The sequence below is a fragment of the Rhinatrema bivittatum genome, chromosome 2, assembly GCF_901001135.1.
Source record: "Rhinatrema bivittatum chromosome 2, aRhiBiv1.1, whole genome shotgun sequence".
Lineage (NCBI taxonomy): Eukaryota > Metazoa > Chordata > Amphibia > Gymnophiona > Rhinatrematidae > Rhinatrema > Rhinatrema bivittatum.
The window spans coordinates 555,275,193-555,292,598 of NC_042616.1; the positions used below are offsets into that span (position 1 = coordinate 555,275,193).

Consider the following 17,406-nt stretch of genomic DNA (forward strand, 5'->3'; position numbering starts at 1 on the left):
AGAGATGGGCTGCAATCTCGCTATAAAAGGGCTCTAAATCAGACAGAAGAACTGGACAGAGATCTGGCTGAATACATCCAAAAGGTGCAAAATATAATTCATAATTACAAAGCAAATAAAAATTTAGTATTAGAACCTCTAACAGTATTTAAGAATTTATTAATTACTCAAACTATTGTAAATCAGGGTTATTTATATATTTCACATTTTTCTAGACTGCTTATTAATGTTAATAAGTGGTTCGCAATTAATTTTGACCAGAACAATGATACATTAAGTTTATCTAAAATTATAGAGGCCATTTAGAGATCAAGTTATCCGATTAGAGTTAGCTGGATAACTTGTGAAGTATATTCAGTGGGATAAACGTCCCACTGAATATATTTGTTTAAAGTTATCTGGCTTTATATAGAGTAGCAGGATAACGTTAACCCTAACTGGCCATTGACTGATGATGATGACTGATTGACTGATGAGCAGTTAGGCCTAAAGTTATCAAGCTTCATGTGGCCGGATAACTTGCTTCTTACCCAGATACCTTCAGAGATATCTTGTTAAGCAGTGATTCATCTTAGGAAAAAAAATAGTTGCGGGCCTCCCCGCCTGATGCCCACCTCCCCCACCACTTATATCTCCCTCCTTCCTCCTCCACTATAACAAAAAGCTGCCCAATATATTTCAAACTTTCCTACCAAGATTGCCAACAGCCCAGGTGTCTCTCCCCCCCCCCCCCCCTCCCTTCCCGGTATAACAAACTTTAAGTTTCCCCCCTCTGCCTCCCAACCCATAGTCATCCCCCTTCTCCACCCCAGGCTGACACCCTCTCACCCACCCATTCACCCATAATCTGTGCAAGTCTCCTTCCTTCTCCTTGCTGGGATCACTGTTGCTGCAATCCTGATCACTTCCAGTGAATTCTCGGTTATAACTACATAACACTTCCAGTGCTATATAGGTAATAATGCCAGAAGTGTACTGTTAAGCTTGTAACATACTGGGCAGCTTTTTGGTACAGCAGAGGAAGGTAGATATATGTGGTGGTGGTGGAGGGGGTGGGAGGTTGGGTGCTCATCTCAAAGCCTCAACTAAATATATTGTAATAAGATCTCGGGAATATGGGATGGCTGGAACCCAATCAGATATTTATCTTGCATATGGCACTTATAGGATTTGAGACCATGCCTTCAATATCTTTGATAAAAATGGCAAAGATGATATTGAGCGATAGTTTACCAGGTCTGTAGGATATAGTTTTGAGTTTTTTAAAATGGGACATATTGAAACTTGCTTCAGCTTAACTGAGAGACAATCTTTCAGTGACAGATGCATTGACAATTTTTGTATTTGGATCCACAATATTCTCTCATAATGCTTTTAGAATGACTATAGATCATGGATTCAGCAGACAGGTTGAACTATTCATCAATGCAATGGACTGAATGATTTCATTTTTAGACACTGGATGAAAGTGCTCTTAGCAACCCTTATATGGAAATAATATAGGTAGTTTGAGGTCAACTGGAAACCCTTCCCTGCTTGTCATTATTTTCTCATGGAAGGCTGCTGCAAATGTGTCACAATTAATAGTCGATGGAGTACATATCTTGCTGTAATTATATTTTCCTGACTGCGTCAGTCACCTCACAGTAAGAAATAACTTATGGGAACTATTGCCTGCAGCTTTAATATTTGATGAAAAAAGATAGTTTTGTGGCTTCAACTATCAACAATTTATACCTGTCAAGTTGTTGAGATACAATAAAATGCAGTAGTAGTTTCTGTTTCAAGTCCTAGCTAGATGATATCATGTTCTTTTCCCTCCTAGACCATAGCCATTTTTTAGTACATATTGCAATTATTTTCAGCTTGCACCTTTTTTTTTTATCTTAGTTTATTTTTAGTTTATTTTTATAGTGTTTTCATGCTATCTCTGTCTAGGTAATTAGTTTGGTTTGCAGATACCAGAGAAAATGAAAACCCCCTTTTTTCCATTTTGGCTTGGCAGCTTTCATCTGCCCCTTTGGGCTTACAGCTCAACCATAGCCAGCTCTTGAAGTGGTTATGCAGCCAGGAGGTTTTTCTTGTGGCTACTCAGGATTTTCTCAATATTTTTAATGCTTTCCCTTCTGTTTCAGTCATTGCAATGATAGTTTTCTGTTTGAGTGGCACTGCAGTTCCCCCAAGAATTTAGCAAATTGTCCTTTTGAGTCAACCAGTAGGTATCACTGTTGTGCAGTAGGTCGGACTTTCTGCCTCAGAGGACTGTGAACACTATCTCTGCAAGCATCCCACTTCAGGGAGCAAGAGCAGGTTTAAAGAATTTCACCTTGGTTTTTTGCATAGCAGTGCTCCTGCAGCTGTGTCACCAGTCTATCCCCTGCTTCTTATTTTATTTTATGGTTTGTTCACACATTCTACTGAGGACATGTCAGGAAACTAGCTGATTATTTACCTTAGAACCAGGTGGTAGTGAACAGTCAGTGTTGCTGAGGTAGATATTTATAGCCTACACTTCTAATTAATTTAGCTGGATAAAACTAATCTGGCTATGTTACAGGGATTTGCAGCGGTATGACTATGTCGCTGAATATCCACATAGAAGTTGCTACTTAGCTGGATAAGTTGTATCTGTCCAGGTTTAGATCTCTTATTGAGCAATATTCAAAGTGTGTTCAGTGTTATTTAGATGGATAAGTGGGACTTATGCGGCTAAGTAGCAGCCACTGAATATGCGCCTACAATGACGGACACCACTTAGCTGTATAAATCACTTATATGACTAAAAGTTACATGTAGAAAAATTAGGCATATACTGGGCAGATCAAGGGCGGAGCAAGTTAGCTGTATAACTTACACAGTTAACTACTGATATTTGGAGTTAGCCTCATAAGTTTATGTTTACGTTTAGATGCCCCATAGTGCAGGTCTAAACTTAGCCCTATAGACTAATCCAGCTTAGATAGTAAGTTTCGAACAGCTGCGCAGGCGAACATGTATGTGCGTATGCCGGCTCGTGCCAGAGGACATGGCTATATTATAATATACGCATGTATATGTGCTCATGGTATAAAATAGGCTGTACACGCATACATGTGTGTACAATTTTATACAGACGCACACGTGTGCGCATAAATTCCAGCTCTAACGCGCAAGTGGGGGGATTTTAGCAGACACATGCACTGACGCAATTACCAGTTTCCCCAGATCATTCCCAGTTCACCCAGGTAAAGGATTGGACTTCCAAACTTCCCTAGTTAACTAGCCTACCATTTACTCTGTTAGCCCCAATGCTTAAAACACCACTAACCTCTTAATTTTTTTGTTTTAGGACTTACACGCCAACCATAAGAGAAGTAAAGTTACACAGTAGGGGACCCCCGACATGCACTTGTGTGATAAATACTTCCACACTGATTTCATTGAGAAATGTAGCAACACCCATGCCTTGCTCAGACCTTGCTCACTCCCCCGCTCCTTAAAAAAAAAAAAGAAATGTTTGTGCGCATAGCAGGGGATATGCGCAGACTTGCATGCTTTTTAAAATCTGTGAAGTGCGCGCCGGCTCAACTTCTGCGATTATCCCCTAGCTTCAACGAGCATAGGGCTTTTAAAACTTGCCTTTAAGACTGCACATATACACATATATTCAGCGGCTTTGCCTTGCCACTGAATATACATCGTAATTTTGCCAGATTAATCATATTTGGATAAGTTACCTAACTGGCCAGTGCTGAATATTGGGCCCAATATCACTATTTAGCTAGATAAGTTATCTGGCTAAGAAAAGAAGCTGTGATCCACACCTGCCCACCTGCAAGTTAGCTGTCTAGTCAGATAGTTAGATAAGTGACTTATCCAGCTATCTAAGCGGCCTGTGAATATAACCAGGTATTCAGCAGTCGCTAGAAAGCCAGATAAGTTTGAATATAGGCCTATTATTTTTGGTAGGTTACTTACAGTAACCTGCCAAAAATATTGTGCTTTTAAAACATTGGCCCCAAAGTGAACAAGGGGCAACTAAATTGCTGTCGGTCATCTTGATAAAATCTAAGAGATCTAATATCCATACTGATATAATCTATACCCCTTAAATATGGAAAAGCAACTGATGAAAATAGACACATAAATAACTTTTAATTAATGACATGGAGTTATAAAAAGAGAGAAGTCAAAGTAGAAACACTTTAAAATTTTAGCACAGGACTTATATCACAAAATAGCTATAGACCATCATGAGAAGGTGAAGAGGTAGACAAGGACAAGATAGAAGCAATTGAAAGGATAGCATGCAGCGGTGATATGCTATGAAAGCATGTGCATTTGTTTTACTCAAAAACTGACTCATCTGAAAATTTTCAATAAATATTGGATGTTTCATTTTCAGGCCATCATTTTGAAAAAAATTCCACTGAGCCCATGCAAAGGCCTCCCACCCCCACCTCGTATACCCAGATAAACTCCCTCCTTACTTGCTCCAAATATGTTTCTGAGGTCATGATGAACATCTGCTTATAATCTACTTTTACAGTATCTGTGGTAAAATATTTGACACAACACAAATATTTCTTATTGTTTCTACTGTTGAAGCCTAAGGAGGTAATCTTCATAGTCTCCATTTTGGTGCAAGGTTTATTATAAGCACTTTTTACCTGTGGACTTTGAACTAAGAGTCAAAGGGAAAGTACACACATATTTTGATACATTTTTCAATTGCTTTTTGTGTAGGTATATTTTCAAAAGGTATTGAATGTGTGTAAACTTGAAAATACAGTCTTACAGGTGACGTTCAAAGGAGACACTCATGTAAATGTAACATATATTGGAACAATTTTCAAAGCCCATTTATGTACATTAAGTGCACTTAATGCAAGTAACACCTATTGCTAGTTCAATGGCATATATCTTAGCAATTTTCAAAAGCCCACTCACATGGGTAAAATGTATTTACACATGTGAAATCGAGTTTTAAAAAAGTAAATGCTTTTCAAAATCAGGCGCTATGCATATTAGTTTGTTATCCTGCTGAAAAGATGTCCCCGGGGGACACTTCCCCTAAACTAAAAGTACACACCACCGTATATACTTTCAGTAGTATTAAAGGAGGGTGTGACGGAGTGTAATGACAATTCTCTCATTCTACCTTAAGGAGCCTGGCTCAGGGTTTTAACCCAGTCCTCCTTAAGGCAGAATGCCACAAGGGATTCTGGGTGAAGGGACCCGACCATAAGAACCTAGGCCTAGAAAGCTAAAGGTAGCCCCAGGGAGCTATTAGGACCTCCTGATACACCTGTACAGAATAAGTTTACCTGACAGTTGTGCCTGACGCAAGGTGAGCTATTATTTTTTGTTTTCTGTAATTGTGAAGCATTGTAAATAAATACTTCTACTAGAACTGGACTAGTCAAATCTCATTGTGTTCCTGGGCTATTCCTGAGGCAGCAGCAGGCCCAAATACGTTACAGAGGCCAAATGTCAGACAATCAATTTAGACATGAAAATCACTATTTGCCTGTGTAAAAGCCTTTGAAAATTGTTCTCTTTATTTTGGATGAATCGAGCCCTGTATGATCCATTTCTTTCACATTCATAATGAAAATAGCAGGTTATCCACTGAGTACCACCAGAGGAATAACCAATAGAGTAGCATGAATGGATTGGATTTCAATGACTTACGTAATAAAAGCCTCTGACAACATTTTAAATCATCAGTTCCACTGTGGGCACAGTATTAGGTTTTTTAAAAGCATTCTTCCATCTTTATGATAGGCTATCTGTTCATATTCATCTTCATCAGACTCTGCTAGATTGGAAGCAAATAAGAGGCAAGAGAACTCAAAATATTAATGATGCCTCTGATACAATTATCTGATAATCCTGTTGGCCAGTGCGATATCGCAGTTTGGTAGTTGAACATGCCTGTTAATTTGGAGATTGTACTGCTGATTTTGCATTCACTTTATATAATTGGTGGATGCAGTTTAAACAGTGTGTGTCAGGGAAGTGGTTTCATTTTAAAACAAAAATTACAAAAATTGAAAAACTTGAGTAAAATTAAAACAACCTAGGGAGTTTTCCATGCAGACAAACTGGCTTTAAAATTAACTTCAGGAGGAAAAGCTAATATTTTCTTGATAAGTAGCAATTATCCACTTAATAATTATCTTTTATAAAGCAGTCACATTCTATTGAAATGACTGTAATTATCTCTGCATTGCAGTGCAAATAGCAAAGGCAGCACACTAATTGAATATTGATAGTAAAATTTTTAACAAAAGAAAAAGTAGAATGTTAATATGTTGACTATTTTCATCTGTATCACATTATGTGGGAGTAATGGAAAACGCAGGCTTGCCCTCTACAAGCCTTTGCTGTAAGGATCCTAGGATTAGTAGCTATACCAAAGTACACATCATTAGAAAAAGGATCACTTTACACTTAACTAACCAAAGGACCAGGCCAGAAAAATGTAAGTCAGAATAAGTCATAGTAAAATGGGTACAAAATGAGAGCTTGAGGTAAATGTTCAGAAGCTTAGTCAAGATTTGCATGTGTAAAAATTAAGATTACTGTGCACAGGTTTTCTTTATACACTTAAGTGGATCTTCGTCTGCCTTAATGTATGTGTATATGTTCATAAGTTATAATTACATCACTATTGTTTTGCCCATCGGGCGCAGAAGGCTGCGACCGCTGTTGCTCACCTCTTGCTTGACTACACTGACTCCTCTGGATCGACCCGCGGCCTCCGCCAGCTATCACCAGCCTACATGCCCTGGTTCCCGGGCTCCCCTGGCCGGCGTGGATGCTACCGACTGCCATCTTGCCCTTGGAGTCTTTTAGGCGCATGTGCGCACTACCTGGTCAGTCTTATGCACGACAGGGCGAGAACCTCGGGGGCGCCCCCTCGGATGACATCATTTTTCAAGGACTCTTAAGCTCTGCCTACCTATGACTTGGCAACGAGTTCCCTCATTGCTTAATCCACTTTGCCCGCTAAAGATTCTTGTTCCAGCTCCTGCTTTCGTGGCGTGAGACGTTCCGGGTACCCGCTCCTCAGGGGCCCTTCCTGTCTCTGGCTATCCGCTCCTTGGGGGACCTTCCTGTCTCTGGCTATCCAGTCCTTGGAGGGCCTTCCGCCTAGGACTTCTGCCTGCTCTGGTCCCCAGGGCCTTCTCTAGAACTTCCACTCTGCTACAGTGAGTACCCCGCTCTGCGGACCATTGCCGTACCATCGCTACTGAGGAACCCTCATCGGTGTACCCCGCTGTGCGGACCTTTGCTGTACCATCACTACAGAGGACTCCTCCATGGGTATACCCCACTTCACAGACCCTGGCTGCGGCCGCTGTTGCTCACCTCTTACTTGACTACTCTGACTCCTCTGGGTTGATTTGCGGCCTCCGCCAGCTATCGCCAGCCTACATGCCCTGGTTCCCAGGCCCGCCTGGATGGCGTGGATGCTGAGGACCGCCATCTTTCCTCCGGAGTCCCTTAGGCACGCGCACACTTCCTGGCCAGTCTTATGCACATCATGGCAGGAACCTCGGGGGAGTCCCCCTTGGATGATGTCATCCTTCAAGGACTCTTAAGCTGGCTGGCCCTGCCTACCTATGACTTGGCAACGAGTTCCCTCATTGCTGAATCTGCTTCACCCGCTACAGACTCTTGTTCCAGCTCCTGCTTCCATGACATGAGAAATACACCTATTCCTGCAAGTTTTTCTACACTCAGAACAGAAGGAAGCATCCTCTCTGTGTGTTTCTGGTAGCTTTGGGTTCCCTTCCAGATTATCACTGAGATCCCAGTGATATATCCCTGTATTATTGTTTTTCATGGTTTTCCCTGCCATTTAGCCTCTCCATGCCCTGATCCTGCCACTATGATACCTCCCCACTAGCAGAGGCCTCCAGTGAACTCTATTCTGAGATTCCTAAGCTATCTTCTCACTGGCTATCTGACTCAGCCTGTGGTCCAGCCTTCTTTCCACCAGGGGTCCTCAGTCAGTTTCACCTCCAGCCATGCCAAGCTCTGCCTCTTTGCTCACACCGCACACAAGTTCCAGCCCCATTTAACCCTGCATTGCCAAATCCTAGATGTCATTGCATGGAGTAAACCTTGGATCTCTGACCTGGCTATTCTTACCTTGCTTCATGACTTGTGGCCTCCAGGCTTTCTTGTATTTTGCTCCTTGTCTTACAGCCTATATAGGCCTTACCTTGCCTTGTGGCCTCTGAGCCTTCTGTCTTCTTCTACCTTGATCTTTGGCCTACTCAGGTCTTACTCTGCTTTGTGGCCTTTGGGCCTACTCTTACCTTAGGCCTTACTCTGTAGCTTATTCAGGCCTCTCCTTGCTTAATAGCCTGTGGGCCTTATTATTGGTGGCCTGCAGGCCTTCTATATTGCTGCCTTTGGGCCTCAGTGTTCTCTGTTCTGTGTTGGCCTTGTCTATTCCTACCCTTGTCTGTCTTGTCTAGTCCTTGCTTAGTCTGCCTTGTTTAGACCTGTCTTTGGCCTTGTCATGTCCTGCCCAGTCCATTCCCTAGCATCCATTCCCTACTTTGCCTTGCCTAAGCCTGTGTATATATCTAGGTCCAGTCCCTGCTCAGTTTCCTGCCCAGCCTATGATTGTACCCTGTTGCAATCCCTGTTCCTTAACCTGTTTCCCTTCTGTCCCAGTATCCAGTCCTCAGCTCCTTGCCTGTTCTAATATCCAGTCCTCAGCCTGTTCCAGTATCCAGTCCTCAGCTTCTTCCTTGTTCTAATACCCAGACCTCTGCTTTCAGTCTGTCTCTGCCTACTATGGTTAGCTTGCACCTAACCTCAAGTATCAGCTTGGCTCTGCCCTGCCTTTTCCAGCTTGATCAGCCTCTCCCACCTTGTACATCTTCTTCCAGTTAAGCCCTACCAATCCCCAGAACCCAAAGACTCAACCTTAGGGGAAGAGGCTGACTAGGCATAAGACCAGCCCAGCTTCCAGCCATAACCAATCATGATGTTTAGCTCTCATAGCCAAGTCCTACTGCCCCCAGAACCCAAAGGCTCAAGCTGTGGCTGGCTAGGCAGAAGATAAACCCAGCCCCTACCCTGTGGACCTGCTCTGCTCCTGAGGAGGTATTTCCAGATCCCAGCCCATATGACACTGTTTCTTGGATATTTATTTATTTATTTATTTATTTATTCAACTTTATCTACCGACTTTCAAATAAATTTCAAGGCGGTTTACATTAGATTGAGTTGCAGTAGCAACACTCAAAATCATCAATACCTATAAACAAAGCTTGACCGACGTGCCGCAAATGCGCAGTAGAGACCAGCTCTACCACGCATGTGCGGGCGAGCACGTCGGTCTGACGCTAAGAAAAAAAATGGCGGCGTCCAGTGGCAGCAGCGGGCGGCGGCGGCGGTACCGGCAGCGGGCGGCGATGGCGGTAGCGAGCGGCGGCGGTAGCGAGCGGCGGCGGCGGCGGTAGCGGACGGCGGTAGCGATGGCGGCGGCGGTAGCGGGCGGCGGTAGCGGCCAGTACCGAGGGAGGGAGAAGAGAGAGAGAGGGAGGGACGGACTGAGTGGGAGGGAGGGACGGAGAGAGAGAGTGAGAGGGAGGGACTGAGTGGGAGGGAGGGATTGAGTGAGGGGGAGGGACTGGGGGGGGGAGGGAGTGGGACTGAGTGAGAGGGAGAGGGGGGACTGAGTGAGAGGGAGTGAGTGGGACTGAGGGAGGGAGTGGGACTGGGAGAGAGAGGGAGGGAGTGGGACTGAGGGAGAGTGAGTGGGACTGAGTGAGTGAGTGGGAGAGAGGGGGGAGGGAGTGACTGAGTGAGAGGGAGGGACTGAGTGGGAGGGAGGGATTGAGTGAGGGGGAGGGACAGGGGGAGGGACTGAGTGAGAGGGAGGGACTGAGTGGGAGGGAGGGATTGAGTGAGGGGGAGGGACTGGGGGGAGGGACTGAGTGAGAGGGAGGGGGGAACTGAGTGAGAGGGAGTGAGTGGGACTGAGGGAGGGAGTGGGACTGAGGGAGGGGGAGAGAGAGGGAGGGGGAGGGAGAGGGAGGGAGTGGGACAGTGAGTGAGAGGGAGGGAGAGAGGGGGGAGGGAGTGAGTGAGACTGAGTGGGAGGGAGGGACTGAGTGAGAGGAGAGGGAGGGTGGGGAGGAGTGGGTGAGGGAGGGGGTGGTGAAGAGTGAGGGGAGAGAGAATGAGGGGGAGGTGAGAGACAGAGGGATGTAGCCCGTTTTAACGGGCTTAACGGCTTGTATACATATATAGGAAACATATCATTTTCTGAAGATCGGAGAGTAGCATGGAATGAACACTGAGGATCCCATGGATAAAGAATATAGAACCCAAGCTAAATGGAGTAACCTGCACAAAGCAACAGTTACTACCCTAAAGAATATAACACTGTACAAAATAAACTAAAATAAAAATAAGCTTGCTGGGCAGACTGGATGGACCACTTGGGTCTTTTTCTGCCATTATTTATTGCATTACTATATTACTGCTTGTTAGAACCAGAAAAGCGATGGGGCTTTCTTTTTGGGGATAACCACCCCAGTAAAATCAAGAGAGACACGGGGTGGGAGAACTAAGCTGAGAACATAGAGATGTACAACAAAACAGTAAAGAAGGGAACCAGAATTGAGATGGAATGGGAGGAGAAACATTTTTTTCTTTATTTTATATTTTATTTTGTGGAAAAACACTCCAGAATAACCAAGAAAGAAGTATGGTGTAAGAATTAGGCTTGGATCCAAGCAGCAAATAACAAAAAGACATCAAAATCTTCTCGATGTAACATCTGGAGCATGGCAGCTAGGCAGAATGGCAGTAAAACCCCTAAGATGGTACATCTGGGGCTAACAGCTTGGCAGAGTGGCAGCAAAAAGGGAGCAGCAGCAAAGCAGAGTGGCATCAAGATCCCTAATGTTTAGAGTCTGGGGTATGGCAGCAAGGCTGAATGGTAGTAAAAGCTCTAAATGTATCATCGGGAGCAAAGCAGCTTCACCTTAACTGTTCCTCTGTTCTGTCTTCTTGCCCTCTTCTCCCACCTTGGCTTTGTCCTGGCTACTTCCCCTCTCTGGAATTTCTTGGTTGCTATACTTAATAGTCTTACTGCAGCAATTTTCAATGGGCCAAAGACTTGAATGGGAAATATTAAAAAATGAAGCACACATTTTAATTTAATTCATGGGCACCCTCCATTTATTGGGGGGGGGGGGCATTTAGCCATTCATTTCAAATGAATGCACATCCTTAGTATTTAAATGTCTCTATCATATGTACCATATCCCACCTTTCCTTTAGGGCAGGGGTGGGCAATTCCGGTCCGCGAGGGCTGCAAACCAGTCGGGTTTTCAGGATATCCTTAATGAATATGCATGAGAGAGACCTGCATACACACTGCCTCAGTTGTATGCAAATCTATTTCATGCATATTCATTAGGGGTATCCTGAAAACCCGACTGGTTTGCAGCCCTCGAGGACCAGACTTGCCCACCCCTGCTTTAGGGTATGCAGGTTTAGTTCTTTAAGTTTGTCTCCATATGCTTTACAACAAATACCATTGACTATTTTTGTGGCCACCCTCTGGACCGATGTCAATTTGTGCTTACCTTTTTGAAGACAGAAGCATTTAGATCCTTTCCTCTGAGTTTAATAACTTTTAAAAAAGTACAACTGACATTTTGTCATCTGGATCCTTGTAGAGCATATTTAGTGAAAAATCTTACAAATAATGTTTTGTTGTTTTTATTAAAGATAATTTATGTGTCTTTGTCTCCAAGCTCAAAATGTTATCCTTGCAGATGGTTATTACTGTTCTGCTTTTGAATAATAATGTATTAGATGTGACTATATGTGCCAATTATAGGCCTGCACCTAATATTCCATTTTTTTGGCATAAAATGTTGGAGAAAGTTGTTGCATCACAATTGTCTTCAATTTTAGACAAAGTTAGGGATTGGATCAAATCAAGCAGGATTTATGAAGAGGCATGGAACCAAGAAAGTTTTAGTCTCTGTATATGATGATACTTTTTGTTATTTAGCTAGGGGTCGGGTGGTGCTTTGATTTAGTACATCATGACATTTTATTGGCAAGATGTGTACCTTTAGTATTGGTGGGTATTGTGCTGTGTTGGTTGACGTCTTCTCTGCAGGGGAGGTCTTTTTAGGTTTTTATGGAAGTTGTTTCTTTTTTTGCACCAGTCTCTGTGAAATGTGGGGTATAACAGGGTTCCCATTTACCTTCTCTTTTAATATTTGTATGCAACCACTGAGAATATTGTTACATTTGCTGCATTTGCAAGCACACACACTATCATCTATGCAGATGATATTAGGGATGTGAATCGTTTTTGAAAGATTAAAATTATCGTCAGATAATTTTAAAATCGTTCTAAATCGTTAGAGTGCACGATACAATACAAATGCCCCCGATTTATCGTCAGGGGCATTTGTATTGTATCATTAAATAGGGCACCGGAATTATTTGGGGGAGTGCGGGAAAACCGGCACACCAAAACAACCCCTAAACCCACCCTGACCCTTTAAAACCAATTCCTTACCCTCCCGAACCCCCCCAAAATGTTAAGTTACCTGGTGGTCCAGTGGGGGGGGGGGGGGGGGGGTCCCGGCGCGATCTCCCGCTCTCGGGCCATCGGCGCCATTTTGGCTACCACTGATAAAAATGGCGCCGATGGCCCGATAAAAAAAAACCCACCCCGACCCTTTACAAATTACCCCTTTGCTTCTCCCACCCTCCCGACCCCCCCAAAAAACCTTTTACATGTACCTGGTGGTCTAGCGGGGGGTCCGGGAGCCATCCCTCCAATCATACCCTCGGTGCCGGTGCTGGAGGTTTCAAAATGGCGCCGATCGCCTTTGCCCTCACTATGTCACAGGGAGCGATCGTCGCTCCCTGTGACATAGTGAGGGCAAAGGCGATCGACTGCCAGTATGGCGCCGATCGCCTTTGCCCTCACTTTGTCATAGGGAGCGACCGTCGCTCCCTGTGACACAGTGAGGGCAAAGGCGATCGACTGCCAGTATGGCTGACCATTCCTCTCTCTATGCGCCAAAGTGTCGTTCTGGCCTTTGCCATCAATTTATGCATCTGTTTTTGGGCACCTTGAGATCATCATATATGATCACTCCTGTCACAGAGTGTGAGTCCTTTGGGCTATGGTGAGATTGGTACTGCTCGGCTGGCGAGCCAGCTAGGCTCTCACTAACAGCAGGCAGTCATGCTCATGCAAAGACAAGGACTAGGCTTCTTCTGTATCTGCCTCTTCCCCTGAAGCTTGAGCCCTAGGGTTCTGTGACTAGCAGGACTTAGCCGAGGGTCCCATAAAGTACAGTCAGGCAGCATCAGTAACCAGGCCAAGGTTAGGGTAGGTGGAAAGCAGACACATCAGTATCCGGACAAGAGAAGATCAAGTGAAGCCAGAATTCAGGCTGGGTCAGGTAACCAGAAGACAATCCTAGAGGCAGAGGCAAGGGCTGGAAGAGGTAAGGCACAGACAGGCAAGACAAGGTCTGGAACAGACATGAATAGGGCAATACAAGGACTAGAATAGACAAGGTATGGACAGGCAAGATAAGGATTGGAACAGGGTAAGGTAAAGTTCAGGACTGGAGCAAGGCAGGGCAAGGAGCAGTATGAAGTATATCTGGAGCAGTAACGAGGCAAGGCTGGATAGGAATAAGCACCATGCACTGCAAGCAAAGCACAGCAGGGGACCTGTTGGTGAGGCACTGGCTGCTGAAACTGAGCTTTCTTATATACCAGAGCTGGATGACATCATCAGTCAGCGCCCACAGGAAATGCTGGCTGCATGGTCTATAAAAGGGCTACAGGAATTGCAAATAGTTTCCACCAGGCCCTAGGATGCAGCACACTTTAGGAAGCTCTGCCAGAAGCACTTGAGGTAGGAGATCCGAGGTGTTACAACCCCCAGATCTTAGATGCTCATCTCCATGCAGGCATACATTTCCTCCTTAGTTAAAAGTTCTTTTTCCCTTTACATACAATACAGCAGATATATCCCTTTTTATCACAACAAGATTTGATTTTGATAATGTAAGCTTTAGTTCTTATACACCTAATGGGACTGTCTTTAAGTAAGCCTGCCCCAGAGAAAAATCCAGAAATTGAGGCTGATATAGAATGCCACAGCCTGGGTCATTTCCAGGGTGAAATGAGGGAAGATATCACACTAACCATTGAAAAATTACACTGGTTTTCAGTAAAATTCAGGGCTCAATTTAAAACATTAGTTTTAACTTATAAAGCTCAGAATAGCTTGGACCCCCTTTAAAGAGAGGCTGGTGAGATATGTTCCTGTCCAGGAGCTAAGATCCACATGTAATGTTCTTCTTAGACTGTCCATATCAAAAGAGATTAAGCTAGAGGATACTAGAAAGGGTTCAATCAGTCATGCTGCCTTGAATATTTGAGACATACAACCTAAAGAAGTCCTTGACAAAGTCTGGGCATCTAAGTTTGATGCCTAATGCTGACAATTAGCTTTAAGAGATACAGGGGAAACAGTTGATATGAACTTTTATGATTGTTTCCTCCAGAGAAACCCTGTTAGCAGAACTTGAAAAAGGAGGTCCTATATAAATATATAATCTTTTTTTTTTTAGGAACTAGAGAATATTCAAACCAGGCAGGAATTACTAGCAAGTAGGAGCCAGCGGTTTTCCCTTTTTCTCAAAGCAGTGAATTGTGGCTTTTAAATAAACAGAATGGTCCTGTCTGATGAGGAAAAAATATATATTAAGGAAACTTAAGAGACCTGAAGCTTTTTAACTATCATGAATCCTGCCTGCGGGCTTCCCCTGCGAGCAGGCTCCTTACCTCCCTGCTGCTGCCTTCCCGTTGCGGCCGGACGCCGCCGACGTCGGGCCTTCTCCGCGGCCGGTCCCACGGACTCCGTTGCCTTTGTGGCCCGGAGGCTGCCCATCAGCTCTCCTTCTTCACCGTGGCAGGAGCCGCGGACTTTGGGCTGCCTCCCCGGCACGGCAGGCCTGTCGCCATGCTTCTTAGCGACTGGAACCGCCGCCGAACCCAGCATCATCTTCGCGGCCGGAGGCCACAATCCCCAGGCTTGCCTGGCGACTGGAGCCGCCTCTGCTTCCTCCTGCAGTGGCAGGAGCTGCTGCCAATGTCGGGGCCTGCTCCTCAGCCCAGCCCTGCTTCGTCCTCGTCGGCGTCTGTGGAGGGCCACTGACCATGGTCCTGCACAGCTTCCTGTTCCTGCTCCTAGGCGCAAGGCCACACCTCCTTGATAGATTTAAAGGGCCCACAGCCGGATATGCCCTGGGCCCCACCTAAGGACTCTTTCCTGTGTCAGCCCTATAAAAGGGCTGCTCCTGCATTTCACCCTTGCCTTGCATCGGAGTTACTTCACTCCTGGAAGTCCTTATCTTCCAGCGCTCCGTCAGGTCTCCATCTTCGTTGGAGCTCCATGTCTTGTGGTCCGTGTCCTTGTCTCCTGAGGTCCCTCATCCAGGCTTCCCGATGTCTCGCTTCCCGATGACTCACTTCCTGATGTCTCAGCCTTCCTGATGTTCTTCTCCAGTGCCTTCAAGTTCTCCTGACCTTCTAGCTCCATGGTTCTCTGGGTGACACTTACTCTGTCATTGGAGTTGCCTGCAGCTGGATTCGTTTCCTGTGCTCCTGAGCCTTCCTGACCTGCCAGCTCTTGTGGTTCTCCAGGTGACACCGGCTTCATCATTGGAGTCTCGCCTGGGCTGGATCCTTCTCCTGTGCTCGTCCCGCTCTCCGTGTGGTCTGTGACCAGTCTCTTCAGGCTGTGTAAGACACGCAGTGGGACAGGGTGGTCCGTGACCAGTCCCGTGGGTGGACTGTGTAGGGCGCCCTGAGAGACAGTTCCAATGTCTAACCTCCCAGCTTCTCGTTTCGTCTTCCAAGCTCCTCATCTTGTCAAGAGTCTTCCAAGATCCTCATCTACTTCCAGTGTCTTCACGTCTTGAGTCCTCTGTGTCAAAAGGCCTCCATCTGCCCTCACCCTCAGTCCGGTCTGCTGCTTCATGCCATTCCTAAGCAGCAGGTCCAAAAGGGCTAGGAATGGTCAGAGGACTGTTCATCTACCAACATCAATTTGTTGGCTCCGGAAGCATGCAGGTCCGGCAGAGGGTAAGACCTTGTCTCCATTCATGCTGGGACACACCGCCAACCCTCGGTTCGGTCTTAGATTCATCTGGGATTGGGCCAAGGCCCAAGGGCACACTAAAACCCCTCAGCTGTGATCGCTCCCAAGCGTTCCCAGAAAACATGACATTAACAAGCAGTTCCTTTTTGAACTTTCAAATAAAAGCACTGAAAGATTTATGTGTTGAAAAGGTGATAGAGAAAATGCATGGGGAATTGAACTGGTGTCAACTAGATGTTTAATTATGAACAATAAAAATTGTTATGGATTGCATCTGAGCTGCATTGGTGATTATGGAGAAATTAAAATCAATTTAAAAGAAATATAAAGATAGTTGTTTTGAGGAGCTTCCTTTTGGTGTTGGTTTGTAGCTAGAACAAACCCAAGGTGAATCATAATTGTGAAAGTTAAAAAACTCCCAAACTTAAAGGCCTGTATCCAAGATACTGAAGGTTGATTAATTCCAGTCATAGACCGGGTTCACCTGATTTTTCTGGCTAGATAGAGGGAAAACCGCAGGCTTAAATATAGCATCACAAACAGGAGTGAGCAGAGACAGTTATTTTAACATGTGTTGTCTAAGTTAAATATGTTTTATATTACATAATATTACAATATATTACATAATACCTTGGAAGAAACTTACAAAAAAACAGCCATGTATCTCACAGAAATTAAACAGCTACTAACCGATTTAAAACTCATAATAAACATCAACAAAACAGAAAAAAATATCCTAGGCAGAAAAAACAGCAACTCACCCACACCACCACTCAAAATTGAGAACCAAAAAAGAACAATCTCTCCAGTCATGCATGCTTGAAACCTAGGAATCATCATCGACAACGAACTATCCTTCAGGATCCAGATCACTAAAAAAATCAAGGAAGGATACCACAAATTACTAACAGTTAGATGACTTAAACATTTCCTTTCACAGGATGGCTTCAGAACAGTTTTATAACTACTCATTTTCTCCAACCTTGACTACTGCAACTCCTTATTATTCAGTTTACCACTCGCCACCATCCGTCCACTCCAATCCTACAGAATACAGCAGCCAGAATCCTAACAGGAACAAAGAAACACCAACATATTACTCCAACTCTCATATCGCTACACTGGCTCCCAATAAAATATCAAACAGACTGCAAAATACTAACAATACTACACAAACTAATCCTCGGACATCAAACTGACTGGTTAAGTAAAACCATTGAACTTCATGC

The 17,406-nt window shown here is 44.6% G+C and overlaps 1 protein-coding gene across 2 annotated transcripts in view; it reads right to left on the reverse strand.

Moving 5' to 3' along the window:
- The window catches only part of CCDC102B (coiled-coil domain containing 102B), an 810,362-nt gene that overhangs the window by 200,747 nt on the left and 592,209 nt on the right, over nucleotides 1-17,406 (reverse strand). The gene's annotated exons all lie outside the window — the stretch shown is intronic.